General features: G+C 39.5%; 1 protein-coding gene across 2 annotated transcripts in view; it reads right to left on the bottom strand.

The window, feature by feature from the left end:
* Positions 1-16,873, bottom strand: part of LOC136857456 (neural proliferation differentiation and control protein 1) — a 711,810-nt gene that overhangs the window by 601,662 nt on the left and 93,275 nt on the right. The gene's annotated exons all lie outside the window — the stretch shown is intronic.

Here is a 16,873-nt window from a genome sequence, read left to right as displayed (position 1 = left end):
CTGACATATTAATGCTACGCTAACGATACGGATAGCTTTCTTTTGGATTCAATTTCATACTTTTAAGGGAGGACACTGTCTGATTATTATATTTACGTGTGGTTCCAGTCATTTATGAGGATTTTCCCGTGATATTTTGGACGGATGTGGCGAATTATTTTCGATATTGTACCTCTCACGTTGTGCCATGTGGAGAAATGTTGCATGGATTATGGTGATTTTATGTGCTATTTGGGGGCGAAACTTTGCGTCTCTATGATCAGAAGCACATGTAATCTATTTTTTGCGATGTTGTGTGCAATGATGAATGGATATTTAGGAATAATTTGTCGTCATTTTTATGTATTTACCAGTAGTTGTTTTCGTGAGAGACCCATAGGCGATAGCGTCTTCATAAAATATTATTGAACCACGAGGTAAACCACATATCAATCAATCAATCAATCAATCAATCAATCAATCAATCAATCAATCAATCAATCAATCAATCAATACTGATCTGCATTTAGGGCAGTCGCCCAGGTGGCAGATTCCCTATCTGTTGCTTTCCTAGCCTTTTCCTAAAAGATTTCAAAGAAATTGGAAATTTATTGAACGTCTCCCTTGGAAAGTTATTCCAATCCCTAACTCCCCTTCCTATAAATGAATATTTGCCCCAGTTTGTCCTCTTGAATTCCAACTTTATCTTCATATTGTGATCTTTCCTACTTTTATAAACCCCATTCAAACTTATTCGTCTACTAATGTCATTCCACGCCATCTCTCCGCTGACAGCTCGGAACATACCACTTAGTCGAACAGTTCTTCTTCTTTCTCTCAATTCTTCCCAACCCAAACTTTGAAACATTTCTGTAACGCTACTCTTTTGTCGAAAATCACCCAGAACAAATCGAGCTCTTTTCTTTGGATTTTTTCCAGTTCTTGAATCAGGTAATCCTGGTGAGGGTACCATACACTGGAACCATACTCTAGTTGGGGTCTTACCAGAGACTTATATGCCCTCTCCTTTACATCCTTACTACAACCCCTAAACACCCTCATAACCATGTGCAGAGATCTGTACCCTTTATTTACAATCATATTTATGTGATTACCCCAATGAAGATCTTTCCTTATATTAACACCTAGATACTTACAATGATCCCCTAAAGGAACTTTCACCCCATCAACGCAGTAATTAAAACTGAGAGGACTTTTCCTATTTGTGAAACTCACAACCTGACTTTTAACCCCGTTTATCATCATACCATTGCCTGCTGTCCATCTCACAACATTTTCGAGGTCACGTTGCAGTTGCTCACAATCTCGTAACTTATTTATCACTCTATAGAGAATAACATCATCAGCAAAAAGCCTTACCTCCGATTCCACTCCTTTACTCATATCATTTATATTTATAAGAAAACATAAAGGTCCGATAATACTGCCTTGAGGAATTCCCCTCTTAATTATTACAGGGTCAGATAGAGCTTCACCTACTCTAATTCTCTAAGATCTATTTTCTAGAAATATAGCAACTCATTCAGTCACTCTTTTGTCTAGTCAAATTGCACTCATTTTTGCCAGTAGTCTCCCATGATCCACCCTATCAAATGCTTTAGACAGGTCAATCGCGATACAGTCCATTTGCACTAAAACCGAATTGCCTTCTATCGAACCAGTTATTAATTTCACAAACATGTCTAATATAATCATACAATGCATGTCAAACTTACTGGCCTGTAATTTTCAGCTTTATGTCTATCACCCTTTCCTTTACACACAGGGGCTACTATAGCAACTCTCCATTCATCTGGTATAGCTCCTCCGACCAAACAATAATCAGATAATTACTTCAGATGGGTACTATATCCCAACCCATTGTCTTTAGTATATCCCCAGAAATCTGACCAATTCCAGCCGCTTTTCTAGTTTTCAACTTTTGTAACTTATTGTAAATGTCATTATTATAATATGTAAATTTTATTACTTATTTGGCCTTAGTCTCCTCCTCTATCTCGACATTATCCTTGTAACCAACAATCTTTACATACTGCTGACTGAATACTTCTGCTTCTTGAAGATCCTGACATACACACTCCCCTTGTTCATTAATTATTCCTGGAATTTCCTTCTTGGAACCTGTTTCTGCATTAAAATACCTATACATACCCTTCCATTTTTAACTAAAATTTGTATGACTGCCAATTATGCTTGCCATCATGTTATCCTTAGCTGCCTTCTTTGCTAGATTCAATTTTCTAGTAAGTTCCTTCAATTTCTCCTTACTTCCACAGCCATTTCTAACTCTATTTCTTTCCAGTCTGCACCTCCTTCTTAGTCTCTTTATTTCTCTATTATAATAAGGTGGGTCTTTACCATTCCTTACCACCCTTAAAGGTACAAACCTGTTTTCGCATTCCTCAACAATTTCTTTAAACCCATCCCAGAGTCTGTTTACATTTTTATTTACCGCTTTCCACCGATCATAGTTACTTTTTAGAAACTGCCTAATGCCTGCTTTATCAGCCATATGGTACTGCCTAACAGTCCTACTTTTAAGACCTTCCTTTCTATCACATTTAATTTTAACTACCACAAAAACAGCTTCATGATCACTGATATAATCTATTACTTCAGTTTCCCTATAGAGCTCATCTGGTTTTATCAGCACCACATCCAGGATATTTTTCCCTCTGGTTGGTTCCATCACTTTCTGAATCAGCTGTCCTTCCCATATTAACTTATTTGCCATTTGTTGGTCATGCTTCCTGTCGTTCGCATTTCCTTCCCAATTGACATCTGGCAAATTCAGATCTCCCGCTACAATCACATTTCTTTCCATGTCGTTTCCCACATAGCCGACTATCCTATCAAATAATTCCGAATCCGCGTCAGTGCTACGCTTTCCCGATCTGTACACTCCAAATATATCAAGTTGCCTATTATCTTTAGAAATGAGCCTTGCACCTAGAATTTCATGTGTCTCATCTTTAACTTTTTCGTAGCTTACAAATTCTTCTTTCACCACAATGAACACTCCCCCTCCTACCATTCCTATCCTATCTCTACGATACACACTCCAGTGCCGTGAGAAAATTTCTGCATCCATTATATCATTTCTCAGCCATGATTCAACTCCTATTACAATATCTGGTAAATATATATCTATTAAATTACTTAATTCTATGCCTTTCTTTACAATACTTCTACAGTTCAACACTAACAATTTTATGTCATCCCTACTTGATTTCCAGTTCCCTGTTCCCTTATCACCGCTCCCTAGGCCATCCCGTTTCCCTGAATGTACCTCCCTATTACCCTTCCAAACAAATTTCCTAACTTATACGTACCACTGCGGTTTAAATGAAGGCCATCCGAGCGCAGATCCATATCTCCTACCCACCCATTAGGATCTAGAAATTTCACTCCCAGTTTCCCACATACCCACTCCATAGTCTCATTTAAATCCCCAATCACCCTCCAGTCAGTATCCCTCCTACACAGTATTCCACTAATAACAATCTCCGCTTTCTTAAACTTCACCCGTGCTGCATTTACCAGATCCCACACATCTCCAACTATGTTGGTACTTATATCAGCTTGCCTTACGTTGTTGGTACCAACGTGAAACACTACCACCTTCTCCTTCCCCTCCTCCCTCTCTTCTACTTTCCTCAACATCTGCCTTAACCTAATTCCTGGATAACATTCTACCCTGGTTCACTTTCCTCCACACACTTTCCCCAAGTGTCTAACGATGGAATCCCCAATGACCAGAGCCTCAATCCTACCCACCTCATTTGATCCCCTCCCCTCCTGGTCAGCCCTATCTTTCCTGATAGCTGCAGAAGCTACTTCCTCCTCCCTTTTCTCCTTCCCAAGACCCTGTTCCACCTGTCTTTTCCTACCCTCTACTCTACATTTCCCTTTCCTACCTTTTCTCTTCCTCCTACTTCCACACATCTCAGCAACAGTTCCCTGTCCCTCATCTTCCCTCTGTTGTTCTACCTGGAGTGACTCGTACCGATTTCGCACAGACACCTGTCCTGAATTCTGATCCTGAATAGAGCCCTTAGCCTGCAATCTCCTTCCCCTTAGAACATTAGACCACCTGTCTTCTACAACTCCCCCCTTTCCTTCCCCTCCCTCTTGTATACCTACTGTAACCTGTACATTGTTTGAGGGAGTCCTATCTTCCTTCCTGTCTTCTGTGAGAATCAAACTTTCCAACTCCTCCCTCATACCCCTCAATGCCTCGCCACACCCACAGTACACTCGCGCTTCTTAGCCATTCTTTACGGGGGGGAAATGAAATTAAAAATAAAATAACTTATTTGCAAAAAATAAATGAACGGATGGATATATTGTCTGGGGTAGTACTCAAAGATTACACAACAATAAAGTAATTAATATACGACTACGACACTACAATACTACTTAGTCGTGCTCTATTTTTTATCCTACAACCCCTAACAGGATAAAAACTGCTGGTAATTACTGAATATCGAAAGTAATACACAAGAACTACACAATTCCAAACTGCAATTAAGCCTATCCTAATTACAACAACAGTATTTAGTAAGAGTTTCTACGGAGACCTCTACTACACCAGTACTACACAAATATTTTACAATAATAAAATAAGCACACTAAATTCTAATAGGATATTACTCGTATTCTACTGTACAGTACACTACAGTAATTTTTAAACTACTTTCAGACGTATCCTAATTACGATACCGGTACCGTATGTCACTACTAAGCACAACAGAAGTGAAATTTGCAAGAACTACTGTACTCAAAGATTACCAACGAAGCTAAATGCTTAGACAAATTATTATTAGTATTACGGTCTAATAGATACACACAAAAGATAACACACGAATATTGCAGGCAAGATACGGCACTATCTAAATGTACTGTATCTATATTACAATGTGTCTACACTACACTACACTACACTGCACTACACTACACTACACTACACTGCGTTTGGTTAAATGCTTAAGTATTGAAGAAAAACACGAATATAACTGGCAAGATACTATCTAATATATTATACCTTATCTTCACTACAATTCTACTGAAATGTGGTTATGTGATTATTACAGCTGGTGGATTACTATTATTTTCCCTACTCCACGGGACGGAGAATAAAAGTGTCCTTAATTAGGCCTACTGAAAAATACAAGGCTGTCTACAATAATTTCTCAAATATTTCTATCAAAACTACTCCTACTACTCCAGGGACTTGAACTGCAATTACTGGGATATATGAACTTTATTATTATTAGCTAACCGCTCATAAATACTGAAAGATCGAGGGAGAGAAATATAAATTACGGATACTTTAACTACCTACTCAGAAGTACAAATGATTGGAATACAAGATCAGCTGATTTTTATTTATATTTACTTGACTACACTACTCCCTTTGTTCACGACTGTAGCCAACAATGCAATATTTGAATATGGGGAGCGACAATAATCAATAACAATACAACGACTGTTAACTATTACCGTGTAATCTCTTTAACTACTTTTTAAATGGAAGTTTACAGGCCTATCGTGTTTTTTAATGTAGTAAATTATTACCTTCGCGATAGTTTGGACGGATATCTATACGAAATACCGAAGCGTATGAGATTGTTAGAGCCTTGTGTCATACTGGATGAGCGTCATCGCAATAATATCAAAATCGTAGCTGTATAATATTACTCAATTCCTCGATTTTTGATCAATTTTGGCAACGTCCTGAGTTCGATGTAGATATTGACGATATTATCAGTCACCATTACTCAGACTATTTGTACCGGATGGATTACTTCTATGTGCAGGCCATTATTTATTGGAGTCTTCATTTCCATGAAATGGACGGATAACGTGTGGACGTGTGTATATATTTGTAAATAGTATCCTTATTTGTAGTTGATTATAATTCTTTCCTTGGTGGATGATGGTAACGGGAGACTTATTACGTGCATTTTTATTTTACTTCCCCAGGTTGAGTGATTTTATTTTTATTGTGGATTACTGGTGTGTCTGTGTGTGTGTGTGTGTGTGTGTGTGTGTGTGTGTGTGTGTGTGTGTGTGTGTGTTACCATCGTTGTTCTGAGTTTCGGCGTTGTGTTAAGGTCATGACACATGGTTAAAGATTTGGTTTAAATTACTTCTTTTTTCATTACTCTTTCGTGCTTACTTTTATCACGTAAAGTCACGTGTATTCTGAGATTACGCTGAACAGATAATAATTGAAAGGTAGAGTTAAATTGGAGAAATAATCACCAAGTGAAATTAAGTTTAAAGGAAAATTTATTATTATTATTTTGTACTTTCAGTCATGTAATTTAAGTATTTCAAATCTTGTTCCAGATTTTCCGGCATGATTTGACATGCGTACGAGCATCATTCTCTAAGCAAAATCAAATTTAACATTCAAAGAATATTCGATAAAATATGACTTTTATGAAAACAAATTTTGTCAGAATTAATAAGAATTCATTAACATGTACCATCCCATTTGCTTTAATTTTTGGATGTACAGCAAGAGTTAACGTAAAATTAAAATTTTTTGTGATCATCTCACACAATCATAATTCTTAGAAGGACGGAATTATTTTGTTATAAATCATCCAACATTAATTTGTATTTCGATGGTTCATTATTTACTGATATCCGCCCATCTCCTTGATCCACACCATCTTCTTTTATGGAACATGTCAATCCCTTACTGAGCACCCCCGAGGGTGTCTCGTGTCTCTAATGTGTTAGTCGTGGCTTAAACGAGCAGAATATATATATATATATATATATATATATATATATATATATATATATATATATAATGAGTTTCTTATAAATACACCTTTAATTGTATATTGGGGGTGAAGCTGATTCCTGCCCCTGCTAAGGTAGTTGGAATTAAATTTCCATTACTGAACTGAACGTCAGCATTCCAGAAGCACTAAACTAAAGATATACAGATCCAGTCATGGGAACTAATAAACGGTTCTTTTCAGAACCTACTCTGACTGTAATCTCAGAGAACATCGAAGGCTTGTCTTCACCGAAACAACAATTACTATATGAACTGTGCAAAGAACAGAAATGCGATGTTTTATGCATTCAGGAAACTCAAAGATAACCATTAGAATCGACCATATATATTAGGTCTGAAGTTAGTTGCAAAAATACCACACCCTAAACATGGTAGTGCCGTTTCTGTCTAACCAGAGATTCAAGTTGAGAGTGTCCACTGTACAATCAACCACAACATCGAGATAATCTCCCTAGAACTCAGCAATTGTGTAATCACTTCCGGTTATAAGCCTCCTTCAGAAAGATTCTCCTTTGCCCCACCTAAAAATCTCTATTCAGAGGAGACATCTATAGTAACAGGAGATTTCAATAGTCACAGCCACGTATGGGGATACACGTAAGCTGTTCTTTGTTGGGCTGAAAGTAACCACCTCTCTCTCATCCATGACAGCAAACTACCTCCATCCTTCAATTGTGGAAGATGGCAACGAGGATTTAATCCAGATCTCCTCTTCGTAAGCGAGAGTATAGCACAACATTGTCAGAAATCTTTGTGCTCACCGATCCCAAAAACACAACATAGACCAATAAAGTGTCAGCTACTTCCTGTAATAATACCTCAAGAAACTCGCTTCAGGCGACGATACAACTTTAGAAAGGCTAATTGGTCTAAGTTTTCCGAAATGTTGGATGAGAAAGTTCGGACTATCCCAGCTGTACCTGAAGAATATGAACGTTTTGTTGATGTGAATCTACGCTCTCGGGCATGTATTCCAAGAGGCTGTAGGACAAACTATCTCCAAGGGGTAACTGCAGAGACAGCAGTATTACTAGATGAATATTACAAATCATACAACGAAAACCCATTTAGTGAGGAAACCTCCAACGTTGCAACGCGTATTCTCTCTTCAATCTCTGAGGTAAAGAGAGACCAATGGGAGAAACTAATGGCAAACTGTGATATGAGTAGAAGCAGCCAAGGGGCTTGGAGATTACTACGACGCCTAAATAATGACCTTTCTCAAACAAGTACACATGTAAATGTCAAAGCTGATGAAATTGCACACCAGCTCATTGAAAATGGAAGAACTACTTGAACCATCAAGACTAGTAAGAAGACATTTGAGAGAAAACCTGATCAAGAAACCAGCATTCTAGACCAAGCTTTCACTCAGGCTGAGCTTGATTATGGACTGAGCAAAACTAAGAATGGTAAAGCTGCTGGCCTTGACGACATAAGAGTTGAGCAAATTAAGAACTTCGGTCCAGCCACAAAGCACTGGCTAATAGAGCTGATAAACAACTGCATCCAATCAGGCAAGATCCCGAAATTATGGAGGAAAGCCAGAGTTATAGCTATTCGCAAGCCAGGTAAGGATCCAAATGATCCAAAGAGCTATCGGCCTATCTCGCTCCTTTGTCATCTGTAAAAGATCCTTGAAAGACTCATACTCCATAGGCTAATGGATAAGTTAGAGGCAATCTTCATACTACAGCAAGCTGGATTCAGAACTGGGAAGAGCTGTGCACTCAAGTGTTGAAGCTAACGCAGCATATCGAAGATGGTTTCGAAAGGAAACAGATCACTGGAGCTGTATTTGTCGAGCTTACGGCTGCATATGATACCGTCAACCATAGACGACTCCTTATGAAACTATACACTGCTAATTATGACTACCAGCTTACCTGCTTCATAACGAACCTCCTTGAAAATAGGAGATTTTTGTTAAATTTTAGGGGAAAAGAAGCAGGTGGAGATGACAGAGGAATGGATTACCTCAGGGAAGTGTGCTCTCTCCGTCATTGTTTAACATCTACACCAATGACCAGCCGCTACCCGAAGGAACACAGAGCTTTATCTACGCAGATGACTGTGCCATTACCACTCAAGACACCTGATTTGACGCTATTAAGCAGAAATTATCTAATGCACTTTCAGTACTGTCTACTTACTACAAGGAGAATCAGCTGAGACCGAACCCCAGTAACTCAGACTTGTGCCTTCCACCTCAAAAATCAAATGGCAAACAGAACTCTCAAAATCACTTGGGAAGCGACCACACTAGAACATTGCATCACACCAAAATATCTTGGAGTTACCCTTGATCGTGCTCTCACTTACCAGAAACACTGCTCGAACACCAAGCAAAAAGTGGCAGCCAGAAATAATATTATAAGGAAGATAACGGGTTACTACCTGGGGGGCACATCCCAATACTACGAGAACCTCTTCCATTGCTCTGTGATACTCTGCAGCGGAATATGCATCCCCAGTATGGTAGAAGTCAAGTCACGCCAGGAAGGTAGATGTTGCTCTAAACGATACCTGTCGCACCATTACCGGCTGTCTAAAACCTACTCCGTTGGACAAAGTGTACAGTCTTGCTGGTATTGCCCCTTCTGATATCCGTCGAGAGGTTGCAACAAAAAACGAGAGGAAGAAGGCGGAAACATCTGAAGTTGACCCTCTGTATGGATACAGGCCAGTTACTCCAAGACTCAAATCAAGGAAAAGCTTCCTCAGAACAACAGAGGCTCTTAACGGGACACCTCAGCAATCCCGAATTGATATGTGGCGCGCAAGCTGCATTCGCTCCGAAGAATGGCTGACACCAAGTGAAGAACTACCACCTGGTCACATGGAGAAATGGAATACTTGGAGATCACTGAACAGATTACGGGCAGGTGTGACAAGATGTAAAAGCAACCTGCAGAAGTGGGGTTTCAACATGGAGTCCTCAATGTGTGAATGTGGTGCAATCCAGCCGACGTCTCATTTGTTGCAGTGTAGTAGGTGCCCTAAAACATGCACAGTACAAGAACTACTTCAGGCAACTGAAAATGCACTGGATGTCGCCAATTTCTGGGCAAAAGTAGTATAGACCTTTTTTTGATAAGTGTGACTTTGTCAATAATGTATATAATTCCGTAAGAGTATATATGCATTTATAGTATTAATGCTTCTGATACGAATAAAAAAATTGTATATTCAAAGTAGGATTGGCTGGGTGAATGTGTATTTGTTGATAATGTTGTTTCATTGTCCTGAGTAATTTGTGTTTTTTCTTGTAATATGTTGTGCATTGATGTAATTTACCAACGAATGTTGGTTTAATTTTGTCCCTTTCAAGTGTACTGGCCGTAGGGTTATGTTAGTAAGTCATGTGCATATTTGAAGTACAGTAGTCTAGGTTGTTGAATTTCTTATTTACTGAGTACGGTATGCCATTTCGTTTCTTTGTGTGGTTTTCTTGTAATGTGTTATGTGTGCGTTGTTGTGTTGTACCAACGAATTTTCGTTAAATTTTTGTCATTTTCAAGAGCATGGGTTGTAGGGTTATGTTAGCGACTCATGTGCATATATAAAGTAGTCTTGCTTACTTAATATCTTATTTACTGAGTATGATGTAACATTTCACTGTTATGGATGATTTGTGTGTGGGGTTTTTTTTTTTTTTTGTAATGTGCTGTGTTGTTGTTTTACCAACGAATACTAATATCTTACATTTTGTCATTGGTGTAGGGTTATGTAAGTTGGTCGAATACTTGTTTCGATTTTGGTATATTATTTTAAACCATTTCGTGTTTTCTAACTATGGAAACATGATTTATATTTCATATACTAATTCTTCTTTACGAAGATGATAACGTTATCGGCGTTAGTTATATTATTAGGAATTAATGCCCAGCTGCGTCCCACAGCCGACAGTGGCCCCAATGTTTCCGCCATGTTGGATTCTGCATTAAGGTCTGATAGGTTGTAACTGGTCTTGGTATGTGTAGTTGTAAAACGGTGTCAATATGATTCGTAAGAAGGAAAACACAGTCAAGCCGAGCGCAAGCTTGTTCTTAGACTCCACAATCAGTGTAAATTTTTACGGAAGATCTCAGCGCTTATCGGGAGGCCCCAATCGACAGTGCAGTCTATAAAAGATCAGTATTGTGCTACTAACTCTGTACAAAACATGCCAAGAAGTGGACGTTCAGTCAAACTGACTGCCAGAGACAAGCGTAAAGTGGTGGGTCTGATTAAGAAAGACCCAAAATTAAATGCTCCAAAGCTATCAAATCAAAGTATTGCAGTATCAAAAAGCATAGCGCGCCGTGCTTTTAAATACGAAGGGTAAAATGGTCGAGTTGCTCGCAAGAAGTTTTCTGTTTCTGAAGCGAATCGGAAGAAATGCCTTGCTTTCGTAAAAACAATAGGTCGACGCACCATCCGTGTTTTGGAATAAAGTTATTTTCTCATTTGGATTAAATGGACTACAAATGGTATGGCAGGAAAAGAATACGAAGCTAGCGCCCAAAAATTTGTGTCTGCCAGTGCTGAACAAGTGAAGCTCCAAAACGACTTCGTGTTCCAACAAGACAATGATCCCAAGCATACCGCCCATAATACAAACCTGTGACTGTTGTATTATGCCCCTCCTCAATCCCCGGATATTAATGTAATGAAACATTTTGGAGACAGAGTACGGAAAAGGCAAATTAGGAGCAAGTCTAGCATGGTAACGGCGTTGCAGGAAGAATGGACCTCTATTTCCAGTGAGGTAACTCGTCGAATCAATATCACAGCGTCTGCAAAACTGTCATTAAGGCGAAGGGAAACGCAACAAGGTATTGAAAACCTGGAGAGAGAGAGAGAGAGAGAGAGAGATTGCATTCAGTTCGTTCACAACAAACATAGTACGTGTACGAATACTTTTGACACGACAGTTTTTTGTGTTTCTTGGCATTATTTCTTTAATACTAGAGACTGTATACACGCTTGTCCGCCTGTGTGGTGTAGTGGTTAGTGTGATTAGCTGCCACTCCCGAAGGCCTGGGTTCGATTCCGAGCTCTGCCACGAAATTTGAAAAGTGGTAAGAGGGCTGGAACGGGGTCCACTCAGCCTCGGGAGATCAACTGAGTAGAGATGGGCTCGATTCCCACCTCAGCGATCCTGGAAGTGGTTTTCCCTGGTTTCCCACTTCTCCTCCAGGCAAATGCCGGGATGGTACCTAACTTAAGGTCACAGTCGCTTCCTTCCCTTTTCCTTGTCCATCCCTTCCAAATCTTCCCATCCTCCCGCAAGGGCCCTGTTCAGCATAGCAGGTGAGGCCGCCTGGGCGAAGTAATGGTCATCCTCCCCAGTTGTATCCCCCGACCCAGAGTCTGAAGCTGCAAGACACTGCCCTTGAGGCGATAGAGGTGAGATCCCTCGCTGAGTCCGAGGGAAAAACCGACCCTGGAGGGTAAACAGATAAAGAAGAAGTATACACGCTTTCTTCAAATCTTAAATGTATACAAATGAAGTAATGTATTGTTTTGTAATACCATCAGTCCTATTACTCTAGCCCCAACAAGTATCGTACAGCAGCTGATTCAATGCTACACACCGTTTGTCATCACAAGTACGCGAATACTTATGGTGGTGTCTGCACATGAATTAACGAAACGAAGTTAAAATCCCTAACGCGGCCTAGAGTCAAAACTGGGCTGCTCTGCCATTCAGCCAAGGAACCGAACATACTGCTGGTAACAGTGATGAAAAGAATTTCACCCGATATTTATGATGAAGAAGGAATAGGGAAAATATTTAGGAACATAAACATGTTCATCATCATCATCATCCTCATCATCTGTTTATCCTCCAGTGTCGCTTTTGCCCTCGGACTAAGCGAAGGATTCCACCTCTACCGCCTCAAGGGCAGTGTCCTGGAGCTTCAAATTCTGGATCGGGAGATACAACTGGGGAGGATGACCAGTACCTCGCCCAAGCCGCCTCAGCTGCTATGCTGAACAGGGGCCTTGCGGGGGAATGGGAAGATTGGAAGGGATGGACAAGGAAGAGGGAAGGAAGCGGCCGTGGCCTTAAGTTAGGTACCATTCCGGCATTTGCCTGGAGGAGAAGTGGGAAACCACGGAAAACCACTTCCAGGATGGCTGAGGTGAGAATCGAACCCACCTCTACTCAGTTGACCACCCGAGGCGAGGGGACCCCGTTCCAGCCCTCGTACCACTTTTCAAATTTCGTGGCAGAGCCGGGAATCGAACCCGAGCCTCCGAGGGTGTAAGCTAATCACACTAACCGCTACACCACAGAGGCGGACACAAACATGCTACAGCGATTTATTGCCATGCATCTTACAATAAAGTATTGGATCTTGTCGTTTCCTACACAGAAGTTCAGTTCGTGCTCGTCTGTCTCCGTAGCGTAACGGTTAGAAGCCCAGGTTCGATTCCCGTTACTGCCAGAGACTTAAGAATGACAGGAGGGCTGATACATGCAGCTCACCTCCATTGGGGGTGTGCCTGAAAAGAGGTTCACCACCTCGGGATGAGGATACGAGTTTACTTTTTATTAATTCGTGTTAAACACACACACATACACGACACAAAATTCCTATCCCTTTGTTCTCACCTTCACCTTTTCTGCCTTTAATCATAAGCTTATCCACGTTGAACGTGGGTTTTAAAACGAGGGCAAAATTAGCACAATAATGCATACAAAACATGTCAAATTAACGACTTCACAGCATGCCAGAGCAAGGGCGAAACAACTGACTGCTGAAGGCCACACCGAGTCTCCCACATTGCTCCCAACTTGTACCTCAGAATATTGTACCATGGTTGAGAACCACCGCTTTAAATAACTGGGAGAATATCCAATATGAGAGCTGAGGTAAAGCATGCAAAGGTTAGAAACTGGGGTAAAGGACAACTAATGAGGTATTCTGGGTTCTTTAAACTACTGGCAGTAGATACGAATACATCCACACAGACATAATAGTGAATTCTGAAAGACTACTTAACACATGTTAAGTGAAATGACAGTTTGAGTTGCACTGGATATTATTTTTGAAACAATCACGTCGATTTGTTTGGCACCGATTTTTAGCAGGTTTGCTTTGATATTGCCTCTCCATAGGTATGTCCAATGTAGTACCTGAGTTCAGTGCAGCCGAATAGTGTATTTCGTGGCGTGGAAACCAGTTTATAAGTGGTACAAGGCCATCTACAATAGTATCAAATCTTAATACAAAATGAACATGGCCGATCCATTGGTTGAATGTAAAAAAGCCTGTGATACATAAACATAACGATGTACAACCTCCTGATTATCGTAATGAATTGATAAGTTGTCAATAATAACGAATTTTTAACGAACAATACTTTGCTCTGGGTAATAAACCAATACTATCTAGAAATAGCCAATATTTAGATAAGCAATATGTGGAAAATTCAATTCTATGAACTAGTATGGTCCAGAAAATAGGTAATATAGGATTGCATTCTAAAATAACGGTCCTGGGGGATTATCTGATGTGTTTCAAAGTGTGGCAGAATCAATCAATCAATCAATCAATCAATCAATCAATCAATCAATCAATCAATCAATCAATCACCAATGATATGCGTTTAGGGCTGTCGTCCAAGTGGCAGATTACGTATCAATTGTTTACCTAGTATTTTCTTAAAATGATTTCAAAGAAGTTGGAAATTTATCGAATTGGTGTAGATATAGTTTGTTAATTATTCCACACCGTAATTCTTCTTCCTATAAATCGATACTTGTTTTAGAAATACATTTATTTGAATGACCTTTATATTACCATACGCTTTTAAATATAGTAGCCTACCTCGTTCATGAAATTTATTAGAAACATCACCTTGTCGCGAATTTCACTTCTCTCATAATGATTCTGATAATGATTCACAAACTCCTATACTGCATCTGTTTTACTTCAGATAATGAATAGGAGAATCTATCTGAAATTCTCTGGTGGCATATGATTTTCGCATAAAGCACTTTAACACCCAAATCGTTGGCAACGTAAATATGTACTGTAAGTAACAGAATGTCAGATGATAACTTGTCCTCTAATTTAAGAAAGAGAATGCTAGGGGCTTTACGTCGCACCGACACAGATATGTCTTATGGCGACGATGGGATAGGAAAGGCCTAGGAGTTGTAAGGAAGCGGCCGTGGCCTTAATTAAGGTACAGCCCCAGCATTTGCCTGGTGTGAACATGGAAAACCACGGAAAACCATCTTCAGGGCTGCCGATAGTGGGATTCGAACCTACTATCTCCCGGATGCAAGAAAGAGAATATAATCTTCATTCACTTTTTATAATCTCACTTTTAAGAACCTCAAAAGGTATAGTAATTGAGAACTTTACTAGGATAGACACCTACACAGAGTTTTGGCCTTATCCGGGAAAAATAGCTCATCAAGTACACAGAAAATATCCTCTCTATTGACAAATTTATCCTCGGATGTTTTAATGCACCCTAATAAATGATTTGTAACTATGAAATCATCACGATGCATTAAGTACACTTGATCTGAATGTGAGTGCATCTGCTGTAATGAATTACATTCAGACACACAACATATTTTTAAAATAGTTTTAAAACGAAATGTCATTAACACTTCAGTGTTGCTCACGCAACATTAGTACCATGGTTACCGCTTGCATCGCCAATATCTATGCGCGGTATGACTGTCCTATGTTTATTCCTCACAGACGACTCGCCGACGACGAAGCAAACGCAGCCAACCACTGTACTTAGGAACTAGACCATCAGTGAGCAAAGGAGGTCTGGGAGCGTAAGCCTCCAGTCTAAAGCCACGCACCGGTGATAAGAGGACAAACAAAGGGGGTCTATGGGCGTAAGCCCCCAGGTTAGAGCCGCGAAGGGGCCTTAGGCCTCTAGTTACCTGAGGAAACACCATTGGTCTACACTGGTTAGGATAAGGCATGGACAAGACCATTGGTCTGGATTCGTTAGGGTAGTGAGCCCTGGACCAAAATTACCTTCTTTCTCACCTTACTACACCAGGGCATTCTATGTGGGTTAGTGGTCAGAAAATGAAACGACTGATAGTAGCAAAGCCTACAACGTTTTTCTTGGTACATAGCGCCTCCAGATCTATGCAGCAGTGCATCTGTCCATTGTTGATACAGAATACGTATCTAATTCCATTGACATGGCATAATGCGATGGATGTGTCATTAAATGTTACCAGTTTTTCATCTAATTACAAGAACAACTTTAATGATTTAGTGCAATTGTATCTAAGTCACAATTTGCTTTCAAATAGCAGAGTATGTGAAAAGTGTGGCCGTGAGGTTAAATTATTAGTGAATAAGAAGATAGATAGATAGATAGATAGATAGATAGATAGATAGATAAAGCCTTTATTTTCTGTGGCGAAGTTAGGGCTCTTGGCCGTTTCTTACACTTAACCACACACATATTGTTATTATTCCATATAATGACATTGATTAACTTAAAATACCAAGAACTGCAAATAACACTAATTTTTAAGACAAAAATATGAATATATACACGCAAAGAAGAAACAAAGAAAAAGTAACTGCCTACATAATACAGGTTTGAAAAAAAAATTCAATACACAACGAAAGAAGTAGGAATGTAAAAAAATACTAGTAAGCTTAATAAAAATATTAAATGAAATTTAACTAATTGTATCTTTGAATGACTAGATCTAAGTTAAATACTGTACTTACTACTAGCTATTTTTAGGCTACTTCTACTTTGTAAATACAATATGGATGTTTTTAATTTAATTTAAATTATCATATTAAACCATTATTTAATTTACTGTGCAATAATCGCATATCATTTTCACACACTCACTCGTTCCACTCATACAGGTACTGTACCTTGCTGGAAGCACTTAACGAGGAACTGCTGGTAGGAGGTTTTAAATATACTTTTTGATGCAGCATCCTTGATGTCTTTAAGAAGAGCATTCCACCATCCCGAAGCGGTGATAGTAAATGATCGATAGTATGTGGTTGTTCGGTGGACAGGTATTTCTAGGAGGGACACTGAGCG

This window comes from Anabrus simplex, chromosome 1 (assembly GCF_040414725.1).
Source record: "Anabrus simplex isolate iqAnaSimp1 chromosome 1, ASM4041472v1, whole genome shotgun sequence".
Lineage (NCBI taxonomy): Eukaryota > Metazoa > Arthropoda > Insecta > Orthoptera > Tettigoniidae > Anabrus > Anabrus simplex.
The sequence above is the reverse complement of the archived record's forward strand: the minus strand, read 5'-3'. Positions and strand labels throughout refer to the sequence as shown.